This window comes from Canis aureus, chromosome 10 (assembly GCF_053574225.1).
Source record: "Canis aureus isolate CA01 chromosome 10, VMU_Caureus_v.1.0, whole genome shotgun sequence".
NCBI classification, from domain to species: domain Eukaryota; kingdom Metazoa; phylum Chordata; class Mammalia; order Carnivora; family Canidae; genus Canis; species Canis aureus.
In genome coordinates this window covers 67,766,487-67,792,486 of record NC_135620.1, presented here as the reverse complement: position 1 = coordinate 67,792,486, position 26,000 = coordinate 67,766,487, and the positions used below count along the sequence as shown (strand labels likewise).

Sequence of the window (26,000 nt, the reverse complement as noted above, 5' to 3'; positions counted from 1 at the left end):
CAGAAATTCTCAGCAAATAATTTAAAACAGTAATCTGTGATTAAGATGTTTTAAACACTCTTGGTAATGGCAACTTTTTATAAAACTAAATAAAGATCCTAAAACCAAATAAAACTAAATGAATGAAGCACCTAGAAACTATGGATACTAGAAGACCACATTTTAGAGAACAGAGGGAAATTCCATCTGCTGCAGTGACACATAGGCTGGGTTGAAACTAAAAGATCATGACCTATACGCTCCCCTGCTAATGCCATAGCCTGTGGCAGGTGGGAAAATAAAGCAGAAGGAGATTTTTAACTCACCTCCACTCTCTGGCTTTAGCTCTGAGAGATGGAAGTTTTGCTGGGCAGAAAGGCAGCCTCCTTCACCACCATATATATATATGTGTGTGTGTGAATTTTTTGGTAAGGGTGCCAAGTATGCTTCTCTCTCCTTCTCAAATTTCTAGTCCTCATCAACTGTGCTCTTTTTCTTTTTCACTCATGGCAGCAAACTGACAGTTGCACAAACTAAAAGAGAGGAGTACAGGGATGTGTTATTTATTTTCCAAGATGTGTATTTACTTCAACTGAGAGGTTATAGGTCAGGGAAGAAATGAAAAGAATGTGGAGGGTGCTAGGAAGGCTTTCAGGGTAGTATACACCTGAGCAGAATAAAACCTGAGGCTGTAACCAATGTCCTCTTATGGCCAGAGGCCTGGAGCCACACAGATAATAGAAGGTGGAGTACATCAGTGGGTCTGAGGTGGAGATCCAGTCAGGATTCAAATAAATGGAAGAGAGAAGAGAATCTCCTTATTCTGGTGGTAGACAAAAACAAGACCTGAATAGATGTCTGCTTAAGCATGAAAAACAGAAAGGGAGACAGAACATAAAGACTGCTAACTCTGGGAAACGAACTAGGGGTGGTAGAAGGGGAGGAGGGCGGGGGGTGGGAGTGAATGGGTGACGGGCACTGGGTGTTATTCTGTATGATAGTAAATTGAACACCAATAAAAAAATAAATTAAAAAATAATAATAATAATAAAATTTCCTAATGAGTAAAAAAAAAAAAAAAAAAGCATGAAAAACAAAAAATAACAATGCAGCCTATGAAGTGTTCTTAAATTTGAATTTTTCACACTATTATAAGCATTTAACAATGTTATTAGAAAACTACTTTAAATATATTTCAGTGGCCATATATTACACTGAATGGGTGTACTAATCATCTTAGCTATTTGTGTTATTTGTATTATTATTTTTCACTACCATAGATAAAGGTGTAACAGCCAAATCTGTGATAAATATCCTACTATAATCAATTTTTTTGTTAGAAGGGAATTCTAGAACTGAGATTATTGGTAAATTACTATTAGTTTTTAAATTATATACCATAATAAACTACAAACTATACTACATTCTATATAGTTACTTTCTAGAAGCTGTAGTACTTTTCCCACCACCAAATGAGAATGCTTATTTTAGTGGATGGCTGCCATCAATAGGCTCCTGTGTTTGTTTTCTTTTAATAACATAATTGGTGAAAATATTTATTATTGTTGTAACCATTTCCTTAATAGGAAGGTTGAACATTTATAATTATTGGAAGCAATGATTATTAAACTCTTTCTTTTGTGAAACTTTTGATCATGTATTTCCATTTATTCTGCTGGTACTAAGAAAAGTATTAATGGTTTAATTTTCTACCTAGGTAATGGGGAAAGACAGTTTTGTAACAGTCGACTGATAGGTTATATCCCTAAATTAAACCATGAAAGCTGTAAGATCCCCAGTATTTCCTTCAAGTATTTATTTATTTATTTATTTGAGAGAGAGAGAACCAGTGGCGGCAGGAGCAGGGGGAGAGGGAGAGAGAGAATCTCAAGCAGACTCCTTGCTGAGTGTGGAGTCTGATGAGGGGCTCAATTTCATGAGCCTGAGATCATGACCAGGGCCAAAATTGAGAATTGGACACTTAATCCACTGAACTACCCAGGCACTCCATCCTCAGTATTTTTGAAGGCCTATTTTTAGAACTTAAATATCTATGAGTAAGTATTACTAATTATAGTAATAATATTAATGACATAATATTTATTATTTTTGCTATGTATTCTAAGTATTAAAGAAAAAATTATTCTAAGGTAAGAACTATATATTATTTTGTTAATAGGCAGAAAAAGCAAGACTTAAAGGGGCAGAACTAGAATTCAAATATGATATATATGACTCCAATACATAGATTTCCATTCTTCGGTCATAGTCCTTTACCACATTCACACCTGCAAGTCCTTTTCAGAAACAGACTGTTTAGCTCTCAGAATTTTGTACCTTTAGCTGTGTTTTTTTTTTTTTTTAGCAACATTTTTTTAAGAATGGAAATATAGGGATGGCTGGGTGGCTCAGCAATTGAGTGTCTGCCTTCGGCTCAGGGCATGATCCCAGATCCGAGGATTGAGTCCCACATCAGGCTCCCTGTGAGGAGCCTACATCTCCCTCTGTCTGTGTCTCGGTCTCTTTCTCTCAGTGTCTCTCATGAATGAATAAACAAAATATTTAAAAAATGGAAATATAACTTTTTTGTTTTAAAGATTTGTTTGAGAGAAACAGAGGGAGAGGGAGAGAAAAAGTTGGGGCAGGAGCAGGGAGAGAGGGAGGGAGAGAGAGAATTTCAAGCAGACTCCCTGCTGAATGTGTAATCGATGTGGGGCTGGATCCCAGGATCCTGGGACTGTGACCTGAGCCAAAAACAAGAGTTGGTGGCTTACCTGACTGAGCCACCCAGGCGCTCCAGAAATATAATCTTAAAATTAATCATTTTCCTAGGAAAACATTAGTTTTGCTGAGTCAGTGGTACAAATTAGTATAATGACAGTGATGGAGAATGTTTGCAAGATATTTTGTATTTTACAGACTATCTCATATATCCATATTTGCAATATATTGTGAAATAAAAATGGAATTTACAAAACAGCATGTATCTCTGATCGTAATTTTCTTATAAAATATGTATGTCTTCACAAATATTTGCAAACATATGCATAGTCAAAATGTACATTTATATTCCAACTTGTACACTGGTGAATGAAGTTGTAAGTTTTAATTTTTTGGATATCTCTTTATTTAAGAACTATAGCACTATGCATTCTTTTCATAATCATTGTGCTTGATTTTTTTTTTTATATTTGAAAAGCAACCAAAAGAGAATTATAGGTAAATGCCAGACTTACAAATTTTATATATGATTAACATATTTAATATATAAAGAACCTATGTAGTTTTATCAGACACACATAGGAGTCCTATTGTGGAATGGTAAAAAGTTATGACACTTGATCCTCATAATAATCTAAAGTACATAGGACAGACTTTTATTTTTTTTTAGACAAACAAACTACAATTTAGAGAAGTGGGAGTGATTTTTCCAAACTCAGACAATTAATAACTTATGAAGCCAGAATGAGAAAACTTTCCTGAATATGAATAGGCAGCTATAAACTCTTAAACCAGTTAATATTCCATTTTTAAGGACGAGCATAGCCAAATAAAGCAGCTGCAGTCCCTCGTAACCAGAAAAATGAGGAGAAAATGCCTTGGAGAAAATGAAGTCAGAACTTGGAAAATCAGGTGGTGATGGGAACCCCCTAGGTTGCTGTCTGACGTTGGGTGTGCTCTTTCACAATGGAGCCAGTGGTATGAGGACACCCTGAAAATCCAGGGGTGCGGTACCCATGGAAAATAATTCCAGCTGGCCTCTGGCCTCCCACACGGAAGGCCAATCCTTACTGGATGTACTCCAGATTACTCTGAGAGGCACCAGCCACAACCGTGCTAGTGTGTCAGCTTCAGAGCCAGGTTTTCTCCTGACTCACATAAACACGGCCCAAATGTACAGCTCTGAAGCCAAGTCTCCATTCCCTACTCACAAATTTTTGTTGAAATTGTTAGTTATTTCAAATCCAGTTGCTTAAAATGGCTTAGTCTGCTCTGCAGACTTTCATTGCTCTGCTGTGTCTAAGTAGTAGCTCTCCTAAGAAGCAATCATCCCAGAGCATTCCTGTCCTAGAGAGAGTAGAACGTAGACAGATCAGGTTAGTTCCTTGAGCTTCCTTAAGTTCTGATATATTGTGTCAGACAAGCAAGTTGGACCAAGGTCCCATCTTCTCCAATATCCAGAGACAAATTTCTAATCACAAAACAGACCCAAACATACAAGCTGATCTCGGTTTAGATACACTAGTACGGGATCTGGAAGGTGACTCAGGGAAGTCTTAAATCCTTAGCCAGCATTGGAAGTGGTATAGGGAGATGATGCTTCTTTATGAAATTTTGGAATCTGGGCTGAGAAGGGGAGCAAAAACAGGACCTAGGAAATTTTGGTGGAGATTTTAAGATGGCCACAGAGTTGGAGTGACGCAACAAGAGAAAGAGATGGATGTGAAACACAGTGGTGTTCGAGTAAATACTACAGTGTCAGTGTCTGGTGAGGGTGACAGAGTAATATAAATACACTGTCATCTCTGTTTTGTTTAGTTTTCTTTGTCTTGTTTTTTGGTTATTCAGCATCTGTCCCAGTTTCTTTTGGAAACAGTATCTGAGTTTTCTTTTGAAAATAATCTTTCTTCCTATTAAATACAGTCTGGTGATCAAGGAAGACAGATAGAGCAAAGTAATATATTTAGTTCATAATTTATTTAGACCTGGGCGGGAGAATGTGAGTTGATTTCTTTTTCTCTCCAGCATTTTATTATGAAAAATTTTAAACATACAGCAAAGTTGAACAAATTTTACAGTGAACACCCCTAGAACACATCTACTTGCTTTGTCACGTATCTGTCTAACCATCCCTCTTAAACATCTATTAATCCATCTTATTTTTTTTTAATTTTTATTTATTTATGATAGTCACAGAGAGAGAGAGAGACGGGCAGAGACACAGGCAGAGGGAGAAGCAGGCTCCATGCAGGGAGCCTGACATGGGATTCGATCCTGGTCTCCAGGATCGCGCCCTGGGCCAAAGGCAGGCGCCAAACCGCTGCGCCACCCAGGGATCCCAATCCATCTTATTTTTTAAAAGAATTTTACTTATTAATTTGAGAGAGAGAGAGAGCAAGAGGGTACAGTGGGGGGAAGGGCAGAGAGAGAGGAAGCAGACTCCACTGAGCAGGGAGCCCAAAGAGGGCTTGATCCCAGGATCCTGAGAACATGACCTGAGCCAACGGCAGATGCTTCACCATCTGAGCCACCCAGGAACTCCTAGCCCATCTTATTTTTGATGATGTAACTCAAGGTAAATTGCAAACTCTAGTATATTGATATCTGTATATTGTATTATATATGTCATTGACAGGAGTTGAATATTAACTTATATTTTTAATGTAAAACTGACATGCCATGAAATACACAAGTCTTAGGTATTAATTTCCTGAGTTTTAACAAATGTATATACTTGTGTAGCCCAGACTCCTATTTCCTTCATCCTAGAAAGTTTCCCTAGTTCCTCTTCTTGGATAAGCCCTGATCCCTGCCTGCCAACATCAGCTACTCTGATTTTTCATTATGGCGCTAATTTCCTATATTGGGAAACAGGTATAAGCCAGCAAGATAGCCACCTGGGTTCCTAGTTATAAGGGGTACTAAAACATTACTGGAAATATAACTATATGGAGAAAATGGTATTTAGCACAGCTACTCTCAGGGAGAGTTCTGTAGGTGGTTAAAGAGTGTTTTGCCTAGATAGACACTAGGGGTGGGAAGATTTGGCTTCTAGAAAGCAAGCTCTAGTCCCAGCCAGTGGATCTCTGGTTCCAGGACAGTGTAGAGGAGCCTGATGTACTCCTGACTGGCACTCAGCTGGTTTCTCCTTTGAGTAAAAGATGCACACATACCTAAGTAATATCTGTGTGAAGGTATTCATATGGTTAGCTACCCGTAATGTGAAATTATCTCTATAAATCCTCAGATGTCTCTGGGCCTGAATTGAATGGAAAGTGTGTGCTGAATAAATGTATGGCAATTCTGTTCATATCATTTTAATTACTAACTAGGAGACACAGATTTTTTTTTTAAGATTTTATTTATTTATTCATGATAGTCACAGAGAGAGAGAGAGAGAGAGAGAGAGAGGCAGAGACACAGGCAGAGGGAGAAGCAGGCTCCATGCACCGGGAGCCCTACGTGGGATTCGATCCCGGGTCTCCAGGATCGCGCCCTGGGCCAAAGGCAGGCGCCAAACCGCTGCGCCACCCAGGGATCCCCAGAGACACAGATTTTTAACTCCTGTGCATTTGCTACAGAATACTTGACTGAGAAGACTGGAAAGAGGGAGGAACAGAGGGTAGAGTTTTAAACTCATGGATAGTAGGCCCTGGACAATGGAAGGGAATGGACTAGAGTCTGGTGAGGACAGAATAAACCCCCTTTTCTCTTTTTTTCCTACAAAAGTTTCCATAATGGTCTGTGGTTGTCATGAATTGGTGAAACTCCAGATTGTGACATAGTCTCTCTACTTTTCTACTATGATTTCCTGCTATTGACAGAGGGAGTGATCTGATCACGTAGCATAATTCAATTTTAAGCTTGACCTCAGAGGGACAGGCAGGCTCCTTAGTTCTCTCAAAGGGTTTTCTTCACCTATAAAGAAAAATGTAGGTGGTGCCAGGAGATATCACCTCACATTGGTTAGGATGGTTCTTATGAAAAGGCCAAACGATAACAAATGTTGACTAAGACGTAGAGAAAAGGAAATCCTTATATGCTGTTGGTGGGAATGGAAATTGGTTATAGTCATTATGGAAAACAGTATAGAGGTTCCACAGAAAAGTTAAAAATAGAACTTCCATTCTACCATATGATCCACCATGTGATCCAGTCATCCCTCTCCTGTATATATATCTGAAGGAAACAAAATCACTATCTTGAACAGATATTTGCACCCCCATATTCATTATAGTGTTATGCACAGTGGTTGAGATATGGAAACAACTTACATGTCCTTTAGGAGATAGGTAGATAAAAGAAATGTTGGGGCATCTGGGTGGCTCAATTGTTTAAGCGTCTGCCTTTGGCTCAGGTCATGATCTCAGGGTTCTGAGATCGAGCCTCACATGGGACTTCCTGCTCAGCAGGGGAGTCTGCTTCTCCTCCTCCCTCCGCCCCTGCTTCTCACATGCACTCTCTCCCACAAATAAATAAATAAAATCTTAAAAAAGAAAATGTTGTATATGCACATAGTGGAATATAATTCAGCTGTAGAAAACAAGGAAAAAAAACCCAAGGAAATCCTGCCATCGGTGACAACATGGACGAACCTGAAGGGTGTTATGCAGGAACATCTTCTTTCTGGCACCCCTTCTTAAAAACTCAATATGGCTGAATCAAGATGGTATGAAGGGCTGGGGGTTCTGGTATGCAGGTCAGGCACCTCTGGATGCCTTTGGGAGGATCCACTGGAACCAGGGCTGAAAAATGGGAATCTCTGGCTGACTGGCTACCAGAGCCCTAAATTACCTTGAGGTGTTTTGGTTATGGTCCCAAAACTATGGAAGCAAACAGATATCACATATATTTTCACATACATTTTTTCTTATAAAGTTAATTTCATTGTTCAAAAAAAAAGTAGAAAAATTTGACTTGTCACCTTAATAACTGCTACTAGCATTTTGTTATGTTTCCTCTCAGTATGTTTTATAAATACAATGTAGGCTTATTATATTTGTATATTTTATATTATTTTTACCTTTATTATTCAATCGTAAGTTTCCCAGGGTACATCTTTTAGTGTTAACTTAAAATTTGATTAGAAAATTATTTTCTGAGGTTTCTGAAGTATTTCAGTGAGCTTATTTATGATGGGACATTCAATGATTTTCCACTTCCTAGTCATTTTAGGTTGTGTCCGTATTTTACTGGTATAAATAGCACTGTGATGGATGTTTTTTTTTTTTTTAAGATTTTATTTATTTGAGAGAGGGAGGGACAGAGGGAGAAGGAGAAGCAGGCTCCCCACTGAGCAGGGAGCCTCAGTGCAGGGCTCCATCCCAGGACCCTGGGATCATGACCTGAGCAGACACTTAACTGACTGAGCCACCCAGGCACCTCTGGATGCCTTTTTGTACATAGTATTTCTTCCATGCTTTGGCATTTATGAACGAGAATGAGTGGAGGTTACTCCTACAGGCTGTTATGGTTTGCTGAAGAACATGTGTGCCCTACCCTCCACATGTGTAAGAACAGATAGTGAAGGGTAAAGAAAGCAAGCTAGTTAGCAAAGGTGGTTAGGGTGCTCTGCTGCCTGTGCCAGGGTTGGCCAGTGCTCCATTCGACCAGGAATCAAAGCCAGGGAGCCTATTTTGCCGTGAATACACTGCTGTCCTTTTACAACTCAATATTTTCAATATTGAAAATCTTTCAACTGCTTAACATGTTATTCGCCATTTCACACTCATGCTGCTGCTTATTTTACTTCTCTAATTTTATATGTGGTTCCAAAACTTTTATACTCAGTGGTATAAATAATAAATGTGTCTCCTTGTCGTCATTAGTCAGTGTTATCTCTGCCAATGAATCAATATTTTTTGCTTTTCATCCCAAAGCTTTAAGACATTTTTGTAAACCTTCAGTTTATTTTGTTTTTAACACCTTTTTGTGCTTCCTCTTATATTTTTGATTTATTTTTTAAAGATGTTTTCATTAAGTAGAATTTCTGGGTTTAATTACACAAATAGTTTGTGGCTCTTTATTCATGTACCAAATATGAAGATGCCACATTTATTGTACCTTCATCTACGTTCAGTGTTTTTCTTTTAAATTAATATTATTTATTTTGAAATAGAACTTTAGAACAGTAATCATAGTGCCGTGTAGTAGGAGGACACAAAAGCATCTGGAAAAGTAGTTTCTGTCTCACTGACCACCTATGAAGTGAATTTATTGATTTGTAACCTAGGGGTTGCTGACCTCTATGGTTGTCAGAATTAGCACTTCCCTCTAATTCTGAATGAAAGGATCTGAGCTCTCATTATGTTTGACCACAGGAAAGTTAGGCTTTCCCGTTTTACACCCCGCCCTCCTCCCCCCTTGCCAAGGTCTCTGGGACTCCCTATAGAATACCCGAATGTTTCCCAGATCAGTCCTCGATTTCACTATGTCCTTGGGCCAGTGACCTCCCTCTGGCCTGCATCTCTAATCTTTGGATAATAACTTCTTATTCTTTCCAAACTGAATTTCTAAGGCCACTGCTCTCACCCTATAGAGCTGTAACCCAAATGGGGATAGAAGCCCCTCGATTAGTAGGCAGAGCTAGCTGAGATCAGGCTGTAACATTGAAACAAAACTCTACTCACAATGCTAGGTAACTGGATAATATTGGATGCAACATAGAAAAGAAAATACTGGATATTAGATATGATAATTTTCAGGATTCATAAAGCAAACCCATTTTCCATTTCCAGAAACATCTGTCTTGTTACACACCCATCCTATCACCAAGTTGTTGGACTTGGTTCATGCCCCCCAAATGGGGGCATGTCTTTTACGTGGTGCCCTACAAGAATCCAGACTTCTTAATTCCTCTACCAAAGGGAAAATCCATCCCTGCTGCCACTCAGTTTTTGCCCAATATCCCAATTGAAAAACAAAATCTGTAGGGTGAACACCTTTATCAATAATAAAGCCTCCATAAATTCCAAAGAGGAGATTGATTTTTTAAAAAATAGATTAAGCAAAACACCCATTCATAAGGAAAATTTTAAAAATACTATATGAGACAGTATTAATTCAAAATTGGAAGGCAACTACTAGGGATGAATATGAATAAAAGAATACGTGATAAAATAGTGCTACTCCAAGTATAAGCAATAGTCATTGTGATTTGAAGAAAATGCCAAAAAGTAAATCTAAAAATTAGTAGAATTAGGGACGCCTGAGTGACTCAGATGGTTAAGTGTCTGCCTTTGGCTCAGTTGTGATCCCAGGGTCATGAGATCGAGCCCTGTGTGGGGCTTCTCAGCGGGGAGTCTGCTTCTCCCTCTACCCCTCCCCCCTTCTTATGCTCACTCTCTCAAATAAATAAATAAAATCTAAAAAAAAATTACTAGAATAAAATAGATAAGTAAAGGGTCTGTAAAGAAAACATGTACATAATTAAATGGTTTTAACTATTTACCGTAATGGATCATGAAGAAGTATCATGAGGAAATGGAATCTTAGAAAAAGAAAATACTTAATCATAACTCATTTCTTGTGGGAATTCTTGTGGGAATCCAATTAACAAAGTTCTCAAATATCCTGAGTGTTTAAAAAGTTGACTTAAAGGTAGAATCCTATTATTAATGCATCTGTTCTTAAATTCCGCAATGATTTTTTCTTTATGTCTGTATTCCAGGGATAACATTTAGCACTGAGAAGCAGTACATCAGTGAACAAGACAGACAGACCTATGCTCTGCCCTCATGGAATCACTGCCTGTTATGGGAAATATATATTTTAAAAATGTGCATACTTTTAATGACATGACTAGTTAAAACTGTGCTGATTGCAGTATATAAGATAGGGGCTACCTACACGTGTGTAAACCATGAAGTAGGAAACAGTGGCACATTTGAGGAATTCCAGGAAGGCCATGGTGCTTGAGGGCAGAGAAAGAATGGGAAAGAATGAATGGGAGCCGCAGAAGGAAGGAAGCCCGGGATCACGTGGGGCCTTTTTGACCATATTAAAGATTTTGACCTTTATTCCAAGAGCAATAGGAAGCCATTGAAAGGTTTTATGAGGGCTTAAAAAATATTAATGACAGGAAACAACCTATCTATCCAACTGAAAGGAGAAGGCTTTAAAAATTATATTATAACCAGGGATAAAATACTTTTCATTATGAGAAATGTTTACTGGGAATGTTTAATGGCATAGAAAAATGGAGATAAGTAAAGTTTAATAGCAAGTATGGTATCAACCATGTTAATAGATGTACATGAGTAGAAAAGTTAGCAATGGTAAAATCTATGATTTGGGGCTTCAGCGAATCTTATTTCTTTAATCTTTTTCTGAGTTTTCCACAGTTTCTACAACAAATGTGCATTAACCTTACAACTTGAGGAAAATAACCATTGTAATATTTTAATTTTAATTTCTGATCTCTTCTGAATTGGTCACTTCTGAAATAATTTATTTGTGGACTCAATAAAAGTGAATTTTAAGGTAAACTTCATTCACTTTTCTTTGTTTAACTTTATTTGGGTATGAATGAGACTAACGTGTGTGTGTGTGTGTGTGTGTGTGTGTGTGTGTGTGATTGCCACACCTGGTGGCTTGATAACTTGTAACATGTGTGTGGAAAAGAGTTGACACAGCAGGCTAGCAACTGTTTGGAAATATCCATTTGCAAGGTGGCCCTTGATTGGCATCTGGAAACTTGGATTTTCAGAAGGTTTCCACCATTTGCAGAACTGGTAAGAGTTGCTCACTGTGTCTAGACAGTTCGCACAATGTGGTTTCTGCTGTATACCTGCTTTCATTTTGGGAATTTGGAATTTTGGAACATGCTAGGCAAAGGGTGCCTGTTTGACCAGCCCCCAGTAAAAACTCTGGAGGCTGAGTTTTTAATAAACTTCATCGGTAGACATTTTACATATGTTGTCACAATGTATTGCTGGGGAATTAAGTGCTTCCCCTGTGACTCCACTGAGAGAGCACTCTTGGAAGCTTTCATGATTTCCTCTGGTCTTTGCTTTGATTTTGCTTTGATATTTTTGCTGTAATAAATCATAGCCATGAGTATGGCTTTATGTTGAGTCTTAGAGTCCTCCCAGCAGATCATCAAAACTGCGGGTGGGACCCTCGATACGTGTTGTTGAAACTCTTATGCCAGAATCGTGTTTTTAATTGACTATTAAAACATCATTTGGGGGTGCCTGGGTGGCTCAGTTGGTTAAACGTCTCACTCTTGGTTTGGCTCAGGTTGTGCTTTCAGGGTCCTGGGATCAAGCCCCCAATTGGGCTCTGTGCTCAGCAGGGAGCCTGCTGAGATTCTCTTTCTCTCTCCCTTTGCCCCTCCCCCTGCTTGTATTCTTTCTCTCTAATAAAATAAAATAAAATAAAATCTTTTTAAAAAAATCATTGAAATGCGGGAATGAATTTAAGTGGAGAAGCATGCTGATGCCATATCAGTAAAATGTGATAATATATTTATATTTGCATATGACTGTATAGAACTAGTGAAACTTGTACTCATTTATAGAAAGTATATTACTGACTTGGTTTGGATATCAATGATTCACAAAGACAGCACAGTTGTATTTGAAAACAAAAATTTCTAAAAAACATCCAAGTATTATGTAGGTCATTTAAAACCAGATAGTTTATACTTTACCATATTTTCCTATTCAGCTCAAAGTTACTAGAATTCAGCACAGTGCACAGTTTTAGCTTCAGACTTCATGAATGTATATGTATGTCTATTTTAGTACTTTGTTTTGCTTAACATTAAATTATGAATACTTTCATATCAGAAAATATCCTTTGAGACCAAAATCTCACTTGCCACAAGGTTCTATCTTATGGATGTTCTGCATAACCAACTCATCTCTTTTTATTATACGTTTAGGCAGTTCCTCAATTTTTAGTATTTAAACAATACTGCTATTAATATCCTTGATCCAGATTTTTGAAGGATGATATTTTTAAAGAATAAGGGGACTATGTAACTGATAAAAAGATATCTAAAATTTAAATATACAAAAATATTAAAAAATTAGATTCTAAAGATAATATAATTGAATATTTACATAATCTTGGAGGAAGATTTTTAAAGCATGGTTTCAAACAATGGCAGAAACCACAATACAAAGATTGTTTGCATAAGGAATAAAACATATTTGCTATAAAGGTAAAAAATCATAAAAGGTTAAAAGACAACAAAAGGTGGAAATAGAGAAACAAAGAAAATGAGAAAAAAAGAATACAAGCATCTCGGGTCTTTATTTGCGACCCAAATAACAGTAAAAATAACAGTGGTAATTTACATGTCTATTAGAAAAAATAAACACGGCAATTGATAAATGGGAGTCAGTGGGGAATTTGCAATGGCCAAGAGAAATATGAAAAAAACCTTTTATTGAAGATAATAAAAATGTAAATTAAAATAGCACAACTATATTTATTCTATCTTGTCACACTAAGTAAATGAAGAATTATAAGACCCAGTGTGAACAGGAGTACAATGAAAAGTTCTTACCACAGGTAAGAGTATAAATTAGAATATTTGGCATATATCAGCCCCTCCCCTGGTGTTTGGTAATTGAAAGAAAATTTATGAAAGTTAACTCTAGGACTGATTATTAGAAAAAGCTTTGTGAGCACATATAGGCAGCATTGTTCATTAGAAGGCAACATAGGCTTTCTTGCACATTAATTCCATTCTTTTGATTAAACATAAAGCCAGGGTGGTGGGTGAAGTAGATTCAGTAGACACGGCATCTTGCCTTCACCAACGCATATGACATGACCTCTCCAATATGCTTATCATCAATAAAGAGAAATGTAGTCTTAGATAAATCTAAATGTAGTTCTGTGGGTGTTAGACCTGTTGAATCAGAATCCCTACCGGGAGTCCAGAGAATTTGTAAGCTACCCAGGTGACTCATGGGTACACTAAGGTCTGAGCATCTGTGGGTGAGATGCTAGAAACACGATGGGAATTAATTCATGCATAAGAAGATTTTCATATTAACTGCAGTGTGTCCCCTAAGATGTCCTGATAATTCTTTTCATCAGTGACTCGGATGATGATCAAAGGATTGTTCCTTACAAATGTTCAGATACCACAGAGCTGGGAGAGTTAATGAACGCCTTGAATGATTGCATCAGATACAAAGAATTGGTACAATAGATCAAGATGAAATTTGATGGAATGAAGGTAAGGTCATGTACTTTATTCCAAATATCACTGCACAAGGGACAAGATGATAAAGATAATTTTGACTTGGCAGCACTGATTATGAACACATCTCGGGTCTTTAGGCACTAGTCTTTGAGTTAACTTTGGCACAGTATGAGTTAACTTTGTGCACTAACTGCCCCAAAGGGCTAATAGGATTTTAGGATGCATCCATGTAAATGAAGTAACCAGAATGCCCAAGACAATAAACCTTTATTGTGGGCCAATCAGTCCACATTCAATGTATTCAGATTAGGTGCCAAACTTTAGGGAAGCTATTCATAAATTAATCTACATGCAGAGAAAATCGACAAGGCTGAAAAAGCAACTTGACATTATGCATATGAAGATGTATCAAAAAGGGATTTTTAGCCTAAAGTGGAATAAATTAACATTGGAGAAGGAGATACATGGATTATTTATTTTTTATTTTGCCTTTTTTTGCTTGACTTGTTTTAGTATTATAAAAGTAATACATTTGCATTATTTTAAAAGTTAAAATGGAAAAATATCTTACTGCATATACTTTTAGACACTGTAGTATTTTAACACACAAAAATAATATTTAGGAGAGCTAATTCAATGTCCACTAGCTTATATTTTGTAATATTTTGCAGAGTTTTAAAGATGAATTCTTTTGTGTTTATTTTCTCAAGAAATTTATAATCATTTTGTCAGGTGAGAAAAAGTTCTATTAAGATTTTGGTCGAATCTGTTTGGAATTTATGGATTAATTTAGGGAGTTTTTCTGTCCCAAATAAAACATCTTTTTATAGAGTTCCATCTTTCTATAGAGTTCTTCAATTTTAAAACTGAGATATAATTCAAATACCATTAAAGTTACCCCCATTAAAATGTGTGTAATTCAGTAGATTTAAATATATTCAGAGAGTTGTACAAACATCACCATTAATTCTGAAACATTTTCATTTCCCTAAAAGAAGCTGTTGCTTCACTGAGTATACTGTCTTCAAGGTTCATCCATGTTGAGGCATATATTAGCACTTCTCTTTTTATGGCTGAATAATATTCCATTGTGCATATAAACCACATTTTAAAAATCCATCAGTTGATGGACTTTTGTTGATTTACACTTTTTGGCTCTTATGAATAATTCTGCTACAAACATTGTAAGCAAAAGTTTTTGTGTGAACATATATTTTCAATTTTCTTGTCATATGCCTCGGAGTGAAATTGCTGGGTCATATGATTAATTTTTTGAAGAACTGCCAAAGTATTTTCTGAGGTGGCTATGCCATTTTAAAATCCCACCAACAATGTATAAGGGTTCTAATTTTCTTATCTTCAGTTGTTATTGTGTTTTCTTTTTATTATAGCTATCTTATTGAATGCAAGGTGATATCTCATTATGGTTTTTATTTGTATTTCCTGATGGCTAATGACATTGAACATATTACCATGTGCTTATTGACCTATTTGTTTGTTATCTTTGGAGAAATATCTGTTCAAATCCTTTATCCATTTTTTAATTGGATTATTTGCTGAGTCGTCAGAGTGCTTTGTATATCCTGGATACAAGTCCCCTATCAGGTATACGATTTGCAAATGTTTTCTTCCATTCTGTGGATTTTTTCACTTTCTTGCTAGTGTCTTCTGAAGCACATATATTTTTTTGTTTTGTTTTGTTTTGAGATTTTATTTATTTATTTATCTGACATAGAGAGCTTGCACAAGCAGTGGGAGTGGCAGGCAGACAGAGCAAGAGGGAGAAGTAGGCTCTGCTGAGCAGAGATATGGGGCTCCATCCCCGAACCCTAGGATCATGACCTGAGCCAAAGGCAGATACTTAACTGACTGAGCCACCCAGGTTCCCCAGAAGCACATATGTTTTAAATTTTTATGAAGTGTAGTTTATGTTTTTTCTTTTGTTGTTTGACTTTAGTGTTATACCTGAGAAATCATTGCTTAATCCAAGCCTTAAAGACTTGTGCTGTGCTTTCTTCTAAGAGTTTTGTAGTTTTAGGTCTTTAATGTAGGTCTTTGATCTGTTTTGGGTTAATTTTTGATACAGTGTGAAGTAGTGGTCTAAATTCATTCTTTTGTATGAGAATAGATAATTCTCTTAGCAATATTTATTGAAAAGCCTACTCTTTCACATTGAACTGTCTTGGCACTCATTGAAAATCAATTGGTCATAACTATAAATTTATTTCTAGACTCTCTATTCTATTGATCTGTGTGTCTATTCAATGTCATTTTTTTTTCTATAGCTCCTTTAAAAGTTTTCTCTCTAGTAGTTCAACTGTGTTAGATTTGATTTTGATTTTGATTTTGATTTTCTCTTAGTTTATGCTATTTGGGGTTTTCTGGGTTTCTTAGATCTGTAGGCTTATGATATTTTTAGTCATTATGTTTTAGAGTATTTTTGACCCTTGCTCTCCCTACTCTGAGAATGCAGCTTTTACATAAGTTATGGTCCTTCTTCCTAAGACATACATTTATGGAGTTCTCAACAAGGCCTCTCCATACTGCCTGGACTAGAAGTCCCATATCTTGTAGCTCTGTATGAACTTTCTTGCCTCTAGTTAGCCCTCAGTCCTGCAGTATCTACTCTTTGCTGGGCCTTGTAGCATCTCATCCTGTGAATATATAGCCTAGCTTGGTCTAGTAACCCACTGGACTTCCCATGCCAACTTCAGGACCCCTCCTCTGTGCAGTTACTTCTTCTCTTGAACAATAATGCACACATTCCAATTGCCTCAGTAGTTCCAAACTCTGGCTCCCAGTCCACTAGCTGAGTGACACTGTTGTACTCTGCTTGGATTTCACCCCTCTACTCAATCAGCTGGAAATTGTCCCCAGGCAGCAATCTAGGAAATACATGATGTTCATCTGCTACATTTTTCTTCTCTTAAGGATCATGATCCTGCTTTGCTTGTGGTTCAGTACCTGAAAGCAGTTGCCTTATACAGTTTGTCTAATTTTAGAGTTGTTTAGGATGGTTACTCTGTCATGGCTGGAAATGAAACCTGCCTTTTCTTATTCAATATTACAGAGTACGTAAAATATGGAGTCAGGCCCATTTAGTTTAAATAAGGCTGACAAATTTAAATGCCCACAGGAGTAATCCAATAACATTAAAAATAAGTAAGGTGGTCTAGATATAACGCCTTTAGCTATTGAGCTCTATGTATTTCCTTTGAGAATGTGAGGGCCAAACAAAACATTCAAAGTATGTTTCCAGCCTATTATAGTTCATGAGCCACTGATAGCAATGTCTGTTGAACGTTGGGTCCTGGCTTTGCCATGTTAGTGTCTTTAAGCCTGTTTTCCATTTGTAAATTTAGAATAATTACACTTAACTCGCAAGACTTTTGTAAGGATTAAGTGACATAAATACACACAATACTTGATATATAATCTTCATTCAATAAATGCAAGCTCATTTACTAGCTAGTTTTATCTACAGGCTCTGGATCCACCATCAACTCGGCCAAATGAGTTAAGTCTTCTGGCTTCTGGGTCTGATGACTGCCTTTCCCAGAAAGACTGTTGAGACCAGATCCTCCATGCTTCTCATTCTTTTTAATCAAAGTGTAAGTGAAATCCCTATTGTGCTTGCTACTTCCTTATTCTTGACCTAGCCACCATATTACCTCCCAGACCCTTTTGCTGTTCTCTCTTGAATGGCTGCTACATAACCAGCAACACCCACTCCCCTATTTTCACCCTCTTGCCTGAGTACTCCCTCTGCTTCCTTACCTTTAGTGAAATCTGGGTCTTTCCAAAGAAGACCTTACACTCTTATCAGTGGCTGTGGCTGTTGACTTCCATACAGCCTATGTACCTTAGGACCAGAGGGCAGGGCTGGTGTCTTCCCAGCTTACTATTGCCATCTCTGCTTCTCCACTATCTTGTAAAAACCCTCTCCACCTGAGGCTTTTTCCATTTAAGTTTATTACCCTCCACCCTACTGCTTGCTGTCACACACCAACTTACCCAGTCATTTCCCTGCCATCCATCTAAAACACTGGCACCTGGCTAATCTTCTTCACCCCAGTTCCTCCCATCTTTCCACATTACCTATGGATGATGATGGCATAGGTGACCTGTTCTATGCTATTAAAGAAAAAAAAGTAATCTCTATACCCAGTGTAGGATGACCTTGAGATCAAGAGTCATCTGCTCTATCACTGAGCCAGCCAGGTGCCCCTCTCTTTTGACCTAACATTCATTTCCACAGGACTCCTCAGCACATTCAGTTCCTTTGCCACAACTATGCTTTACTCACAGCAACTATGTCAATACTCAGCCAATCCTCAATGACTTCAACAATTAGCTTTCTGCATTCTTTTTCTTGAGTTGCCAAGCCTTGGTGGAAAAAATAGCCTAGTTCTGTAAGTTCATATTACTGTAAATTCTTAGATGTTAAACTGAACATGGCACTTACTGCCATTCAGCAGTTCTTTGGTTATTTCTAGTCAATTCCTTTTATAGATAGTAGGTTGTATCTTGATTCTACAATTCACTAGGTTGTATGACCTTGGGTAAGTGATTTAACCTCTCTGATTCTCCATTACTTAATCTCTAAAATGAAGACGGTGGTACCTGTGTCAAAAGATTGTTTTAAGGATTAAAAACACAATGTATATTGTGTTTTCAATATACAATTAAAGCAATTATTTAATTGCTTATACAATATAAGCAATTTATCCACTGGCTGGAACATAGTACTCAGTTAATACTTGTCCTTGTTTTAATGGCAAATCCCAAGTTTTGCTCTTCTCTTTATGTCCTTTCTTTCTGCTTTTCTTTCCTATTGATCTCTACTCTTGACAGCTGTCTTGATTTTATGTAGAATAGAAGCCAACACTTGTGGATCTTCTGCTTTCCTTTCATCTCCAGATGACCAGGAACTGTATTCATTTCTTTGCACTCTGAATGACTACCACAGTCTTAGCACATGAAAATATCCGGTGTTTGTTCCATTGGATTTAAAATGTCCTTATTTTTATGTTCATTCCATGAGATTAGGGAAAGATAAGGCAGCAGGAATCACAATGCAATAATAAGTTTGGAAATTAGGCTAAATATTTGCTTGTGATGGTTGGTGAAAAATAAATCCCCTGGTATTCAAAATCTGCCTGAAGGAGACTCAAAAATCAGGAGATGTCTAAACAAAAACACTCATTTAACTCTGATAATTAGCAACATAAACAGAAAACAGATGAATAAGCTGGATTTATTTGTAAACAACTATTTATGGTCCAAATCATTTCCCTCCTATGACAGAGACTTCCCTGCTCAATATTGCAACATCTCTCAAATATAAACAGTAAAACCAAATGGCTGCAGACAATGATCAATGTGTTTTATGATAGCAATACAGAGGGAGAACAAACATTCTCCTACCAACTAAACACAACCAACCAAGCAAAACCATTTTAACCTTTCTTGGGTCAGGATTGGAGTCTAATAATGTTTTTCAACATATGCCCAAACTGAATTTTCTATGACTAATTCTGACATTAAATTTTCTTTTCCTGAAGCAAGCTTAGATTTAGGAGAGAACATTAGAATTATGTTATTTTCTTGAGGGTATTTATTTTCCTAGAGAAGATTTTAGGCTAAGATCTTGGTATAGAAATTTGAGATGGGGAATTTCAGCAGAGGAAACTTGTGGATTTAAACTCCATTGAAAAGTCATTTTCTCAACAACTTTTTTTCCTTAAGAATATCCATTTTATTTATGTTCCCCCAGTGGGGATTATATAGACTTTTGTAAGCCACTGGTGTTCATGGGGTTTGAGGAGGGAAAAGGTCCCTAGTAATTTCTAAAATGTGAGTACCTTGATAAAGTGAAGTCAAACTGGTTGGGAGTCAAACATGCTGCCATTTAGGAATTTAGATAATTCAAAGATTATCTACCTTCCACACAAAATTTCATGTGCAATTGCAGTGATCTGTTCCTAGAATTGATTATATAGATTTAATGGGTTTTCTGCTTTTGTAGTAGAAAAACTATATAACACACATCCTCCAGTTTCTTTTCTTTAACTCTTCTCCATCCAATCAATACATGTTTCTTTTTCTTTTCATTAATTTCTCATACTTTTCAAAGAGAATCATCTGAGATTGAGAAGGAAACATTGACACAAGTTTAAATTGACATGAAAGATTAGTGTATAAAGTTGTGTTAAACCAAACTATGCACTAGATTGATCATCTATTAGTTAGGAGTCTAAGTAGCAAAAACCAAACTCTAATTAAACTTAAGCAAAATGCAGTTGACCCTTGAATACTGTGGAGTTAGGTGTGGTGACCCTCCCATGAGGTAAAAAATCTGGTTATAACTTTTGACTCCTTCAAAACCTAACTACTCATAGCCTATTGTTGACCAGAAACCTACTGATAACATGAAGAGGGAATCAACACATATTTGGATATTGTATGTATTATGTACCGTAGTCTTACAGCTGGAGAAAAAAATGCTATTGAGAAAATCATAAGAAAGACAAAATACATTTATAGTACTGTACAATGTTTATTGAAAAAAATTCACATATGATTGGATCCGTGCTGTTCAAACTCATATTGCTCATGGGTCAACTGTAGATGAAATTGTTTGAAGGATTCTAGGGAATCTTATGGGATTCAAGGCAATATAATGCTGTGTTTCAGGAATAGACAGAAGGAACTGCTTTATACATCTTCTTTCTCCATTTTTTCCCATGTTTTCACTACACATCTACATTATTCTTGACCCTATCTTTACTGGCTTACTCAGCACTTGAGACCACATAGATGGACTGGTTAAAAAAGGAGGGTGGGATTCCTAAAAAGCTATGTGTTGGGCTAACCAAACAGTATATATAAAAGTATATACTATACATATTTATATATATAAATGTTCACTATAAATCATTATAAAAATAATTTGTAGATGTATCTTCATGCAATAAATGCTACACATTCTAGGTAGATCATTAGTTTAGTCCTTGTTATCTGAATGCACAGTCACATAAACTTTTTTTGTTTACACATTTTTGTGCTGATTATTGTTTCCCTACCCCCATACCCATTATCTACCCTCTCTGCATTGTTGTTTACCCTAGGAGCCTGATCTCTTCCCTGTGTATCACCAAGTTTTGTGGACTGACTTTCAATAGGATTTAGCTGATGGAGATCAGAAGGTGGTATGAAGGGTATCAGAATATTTATTTCCTGACTCTTACTGCTTCAGTGCTACATCTTTGGCAGTTGCTGTGACTGTCCATGAGTACAGCTCTCTACTGGTGCTTCTCTTCTCCCTGGGCTCCAGTAACACTGTTTTATCACCTTGTCTCCCAAGCCTAGGGGTGGTGTTGGCTCCCTGTTCATGCTTAGGGTACCTTGACATTCATTAATACTGCCCATATATTTGTAAGTGGTATTTTCATTAAAGTCTCTTAATTTGAGCTACTCAGGAGAATTCTGTTTATTGTCAGGACTTGTATTTGGCACAAAAACTAGGCCCAGTAGCATGGGAATTCTTGGGCAAGATTGCTTTCTTACTTAAGGAAGATAACCTCTCACTTTGAGAGTATGAGGGAATGAGGAAATGGTGAGATGCTGAATGCAGTGGCTTTACTAAACTGGATTACTAAACTTACCATCAGTGGTATCTCTGCAGCTGCTATTCCAAATGTGATATTCCTGCTGGAGAAAATGAACACATTCCATGGTGTATAGTGAGATATATGCATGCCAAATGGTGGGAAATAGATGCTGACTGTTCAGCGAGCGGGTCTGGACTTAGAAAGAATGAAAGAATAGGGTAGGTAATGGACCTCACAGAGTAGCCAAAGAGTTTGAAGGTATTTGTATTTTCCAGTGCTGAAACCCTAATATGTCACCATTTCCAGCGTGACCTGCCATCCCCATCATGGAGGGTATAGCAATTTATTTTTAAAATACATACAAATTCCTGACAGAGATGTGCCTCACCCTGATAGCACTGCTCTGTGGATTTATAGACTGGCCTGTCCATTGTCATGGTATTCCATGCAACATTTCATCTGGCTGGGAATGGTAAAAGAAGTGTCAAAGATATGTGCCCAAGAAATTCACTAGTAGTAGTATGTACCACATCCTAGAAGCAGTGAATGACCTAGTGAAGGGAGTTGGGAGACAAAATCCTGCATGATTGGGATATTCTCCTACAGGATGCAGCATATGCTTTAGATCAGCATGAATATTTGATCACATAACTCTTTAGGCTTTTTAAAACATCTGGTCACTGTTTCTCACAGAACCATAAGATTTAGCTTATTCAAGGCCACTCCTTCAGCTGATTTGAGGATTCTTCAGGAACTTTTATTCATGTAGACTAAAAAAATCACATATCTAGAGTACCACAAGTGCCGTATCTTGGTCATAATCAATAGCAGCAGTTAAAAGTTTTTAGTAGACTGAACAAAATAATGTTAACATTTTTCAATACTGTTGTGCTATTGTTACTGTTAATTTCTTTTTATGTTTTATTAAAATGTATAAAAACAGCCATGAATATTATTTTCTTATTTTAAATAAATCTTTTTTTAATATGAATTGCCTTCCTGGACCCAACTCATGCTTTTTGTCTTTAACTCAAATTATCTGATATTAATATTGTGACCATTGCTTTATTTTTGCCAGATATTAGCTTTTTATCTTTGACCATATTTTTATTATAGCCATTTTTGTATTATTTTTGCTTTGAATTCATATTGTAGAAATGGAATATAGTTGGATTTTGTTTTCTGACACATCTGAGAGGATTTTTATTTCCTAGGGAAAGTGATTCGATGTACACTGGTTATAATTAACTTACTTTTTCTAATTTCTGGCATTTTCTATACCTTCCCATTTGTCTTGTTTTCTTCATTTTCTATCTTTTGCTCTGTGGACTATGCTTTTCTTGCTTTCAACTTTGCAGTGCTGTGGAATATTACAAGTGATATCCTGAAATTTTTTATCCTGTTCTTTGATTATCAGAGAGTTGAGTATGAAACAGTGTGCGCCCTCCCTTTATTTTACTTCTTTTTCTCCCTTGTGTTAGCTGTTTGTACAAAAATCACATGGAGGTAGGTATTAATCTGAATTTTTCTAAAAACTGCACATGGATGGCACATTTTCTAATTGTTTATGTATTTGGAAGTGTGAATTTCTTACTGCCACTCAGGATAGGCAATTTGGCTTTAATCATTTGGATGTAATCACTGTACGTCCTCTGGCATTTTTGTGAGTGGTGGGCAGATATAAAGTTATCAGGTAAGATAAAGAATGGCTACAAAGAATCGAAAAACATTTTAAATCCTACAAATAAAGAGAAAGGGGGAGAATTGGGGCTATGGAAAAAGCTCATCAACAGAATTCAATACACAGTGGACATGTTCCTGCAGGATGTACAAGAAAAGGATGATGATGAAAGTAAAAATGAAAGCCATGGAAGATAGAACCAAAGATTTCGCACAGGTAAAGCCTGTGATCCTGAAGAAGAGACCCTAAACAAATGGAATGGTGGAAACAATTCAACTGCTAGATAGAAAATTGTTCCTGATGGGGCAGCCCCGGTGGCTCAGCAGTTTAGCGCCGCCTTCAGCCCTGGGGAGTGATCTTGGAGAACCGGGATCAGGTCCCACGTCAAGCTCACTGCATGGAGCCTGCTTCTCCCTTTGCCTATCTCTCTCTCTCTCTCCTGTGTCTCTCATTAATAAATAAATAAAATCTTAAAAAAAAAAAAAAAAGAAAAAATTGTTCCTGAGCAAAATTCACTGAAAGAAGTACCATCAAACACATTCTGGAAACACTTTTAATAATAAAGATTGAGGACAAAAATCCTGTGCATTTCTAGGCAGATAAAAAGTAATCTAAATGGGAAGGTACTTACTTGATTTCATTTTGGTTCATGATCAGTTTCTACCTTTTCCCCAGTGTCTTTCCAGTCTTCCTAGTAAGAAGCAGACAAGCTAAATGGGAAACTTCTGGCCAGATGTCATTGTAATCCAGAAATATTTTACAGAACTTTTAAAAATCAGGCAGGGTTTAGTTATTTTGAACTCTTAACTGTCCCAGATACAGCCATTGCTCCTTGTTAAGTGGATGTTACTGACCAAACAATGATGTTGGTGATCTTTTACTGTCTCATGCTGTCCCATGGCAAGTACTTATTTCATTTCACAGATGCCAATTTCAAAATAGAAGCTTGGGACACTGAACTCTAATAGGATGAGACTCAAACTCTCTTTGCAACATTGAACAATCAGCAAGAGACAAGGAGAATAGAAAAAAAAATCTGCTTTTTATATAATTTCCCTAATTCCTGTGTGCCCTTATATATACTGGTCTGAATTGATGTTATATATCTTGGTCCTTTTGAGTCAGTTGTCACAAGGGTTTTCAGGCAGATTGGCATACAGTCATGGGTCAATGGTTTTAAAATCCGAGTCTTCACAGGGCCTGGGTACCGAGTATCCTGGAACGGTCATGGTTCTTCTGAGATTTGAAATGCTATTCATTGGATGGGAGTTGTGTCTGCTGACCAGGGAGCCAGGTTTTGAGTGTTTAGCTAGAGCAGTTGCTACTGATCATCAATGAATGACTCAAAAAGATAACTTCCTTCTAGTGAAAGAAAGCAAATAAATAAAAAGCTATCTCAACCCTCTGGGCTACCTTAACCTCTGTGCATTTTAGCAAACAAGTTGTGTTGAGGGGCATGAAAGGCATAATGTTTGTAGGTGGAGACCCAAGCCCTATCCACCCCCCCTCTTAATACTTGAAAATGCTTTGAAATTTTAAACAGTCTGATATAACCTGAAGGTGATAGGGATCCTTCTGGAACCCTGCTGGGATGCTGCCTCAGGGAAGAAATTGTGGCTCAGAGGCACCACACTGTGGAATGTAACCTGGCCTAGGACCAGAGCACTGGGCTCCAGATCCTGCCCCTAAATAACTGCACATACCAATTCTCTTCTCCTTCCTTTGCCTCTGTTTTCTCAACTCTAAAACAAAATGGTTGGTGTTGATTAATATAAGGATCAATAGGGGATCCCTGGGTGGCTCAGTGGTTTGGCACCTGCCTTTGGCCCAGGGAGCGATCCTGGAGTTCCGGGATTGAGTCCCGCATCAGGCTCCCGGCATGAAGCCTGCTTCTCCCTCTGCCTGTGTCTCTGCCTCGCTCTCTCTCTCTCTGTGTCTATCATAAATAAATAAATAAATAAATAAATAAATAAATAAATAAATCAATCTTAAAAAATATATAAGGATCAATAAAGAAGTAAAGCATGTACAGTATGTTCTTACCTAATTATGGAAACAATTAGGAAACTGCTTCCTATAGATTAGACTTCACTATTTGTTTTGTGGGAATGCATGTATGTGTCTGTTCTTATTCAACGGTTAATTGTTGGGCAATCTGAAGAAGAAAGAAGTTTGTCCATAACTTAGGTGGGTAAGGTGGCCTAGAAGGGGAACCGGAAAGGAGCACCCAGCTCCGTCTGATAGTCACATCAAGACAAGCATAAAACAAAATCTCTTGAATAAATGTGGAAATTGACCACTGAAAGGGAAGAAGGCTTATGCATATTTAATATGTCAAGTCTGGTACCACTTCCAATATTGCTCAATACGTTTCTTCTTCCAAGCATTATTTATCAGATGCTTACTCTCTGCCGGCAACAGAACAGAACTCCTGCCAGTAGGATAATTACAATCCAGAGAGTGAGACGAGCAAGTAAACAAAATAGTTGCAAATCAGTGGGGTAGGTGCTTGGATAAATTTATGCACAAGAAGCTTTGGTTGTATCCAGGTCTGCTGCACGTAAGGCACCGTTTCAGGGGAAGGGGCATTGGTAAGGCTTCCTGAAGGCAGTGACTCCTGAACCTCAAAGGATGAACAGGGGTCAGTTCATCAAAGGAATGGATGGAGGAAACTCACGGATGGGCGCTGTTGGAAATACATGGACAGATTTTGGCAAGTGTGCTGCATGAAGCATGGGTGGCCTGGGCTGTTTAAATGTCAGAGAGGGCATCCGCCAGGTATAGGGTTTAGTAATCGTGTATTGAGTGACTGCATGAGAGATTTGGTCAAGTGCCCTGCTAA

At 37.3% G+C, this 26,000-nt stretch overlaps 1 long non-coding RNA gene across 1 annotated transcript in view; it reads left to right on the top strand.

Moving 5' to 3' along the window:
• The first annotated feature begins 13,758 nt into the window (after positions 1-13,758).
• Positions 13,759-26,000, top strand: part of LOC144321792 (uncharacterized) — a 49,636-nt gene continuing 37,394 nt past the window's right edge. The window contains exon 1 of the long non-coding RNA XR_013387306.1: positions 13,759-13,897. This is a non-coding gene — a long non-coding RNA (uncharacterized LOC144321792). The remainder of the gene's footprint in view (positions 13,898-26,000) is intronic.